We start from the raw sequence: 1,499 nt of genomic DNA, 5'->3' as shown, positions 1-1,499 counted from the left end.
TTTAATCTACAATCGTGTGATTTATGTAAAGCTCGATTGGCGATGTAAGAAGTCGGATCACACGATTGTAAATGCCCACAATCCATGATTTTAGTGCCTTTTAATCCACGATTCAAGATCTTGGATCATGTGATTCAAGAGCTTGGATTGTGTGATCTTGAATCGACAATTTGAGAAGTTGGATTGTGCGATTGTAGATGTCCGTAATCCACTATTTTAGTTCCTCCACAAAGAAGTCATAGAGTCTACATGCATGTAGACTCTTTGGGGGCCTTGAGGGGTCCCTTTAATTGCAAGAAAAAGGGGGGTCTTCAGAGCATCATAGAGTCTGCATGCATGCAAACTCTATGAGGGCTTTGAAGGGTCCCCCTTTCAACACTTGAACATTGGACAACTCACAATTGGTAATCTCCACGATTTTGCTCAGATGGATCGGTCGATTCATGAGATGACACAATTTATGATCCCGAGATAGAAGATCTTGGATCATGTGATTTATTGAAAGCTCGATTGACGATTTAAGAAGTTGGATCTTGCGATTGTAGATACCCACAATCCACAATTTTAGTTCATCCCATTCTAGGATTTAAGATCTTGGATCGTATAATTTAAGTACATCATGTGATTTACGTAAAGCTCAATTGACGATTTAAGAAGTCGGGATCGCACGATTGTAGATGCCCATAATCCATGAGTTTAGTGCCTCCCAATCCACGATTAAAGACCTTTGATCGTGTGATTCAAGATCTTGGATCGTGTGCTTTTAGTTCATCGTGTGCACAATGATTTAAGAAGTTGGATCGTACGATTGTAGATGCCCATAATCCTTTATTTTAGTGCCTCCACAAAGAAGCCATGGAATCTCCATGCATGGAGACTCTTCGGATGTTATAAAGAGCCTCCCTTTTAGTACTTAAACATTGGACAACTCACGATTGGTAATCTATATGATTCAACTCAGATGGATTAGTCAATTTATGATGACACAATTCATGAATCAACGAGATTAAAAATCTTGGATTGTGTGATTTATTTAAAGCTTGATCAGAGTTTTAAGAAGTTGGATCGCACAATTGTAGATGCCCACAATCCACAATTGTAGATGCCCACAATCCACAATTTTAGTTTATCCCATTGGATGATTCAAGATCTTGGATTGTGTGATTTTAGTTCATCGTGTGATTTACATAAAGCTTGATCGGTGATTTAAGAAGTTAGATTGCACGATTAAAGATGCCCATAATCCACGATTTTAGTTGATCCAATTACGCAATTCAAGATCTTGGATCGTGTGATTGAAGATCGTGGATTGTCTAATTTTAGTTCATCGTGTGATCTTATTAATGTTGAGTTTCGAGTTGCACAAGCTAATCAGATTTTGCAGCCATATGTGATGGAAAATCATGTTAGGGCTACCAAGGTTCCAATAGAGAAAGTGGTAGATGCCCTGAGTGGAAACATGGCGATTTGTGGCACAAGTGGAATCCTTTTATAACAAG

The sequence above is a fragment of the Cibotium barometz genome, chromosome 51, assembly GCF_041138505.1.
Source record: "Cibotium barometz isolate CiBa-2024 chromosome 51, ASM4113850v1, whole genome shotgun sequence".
In the NCBI taxonomy this organism is placed as follows: domain Eukaryota; kingdom Viridiplantae; phylum Streptophyta; class Polypodiopsida; order Cyatheales; family Cibotiaceae; genus Cibotium; species Cibotium barometz.
The sequence above is the reverse complement of the archived record's forward strand: the minus strand, read 5'-3'. Positions refer to the sequence as shown.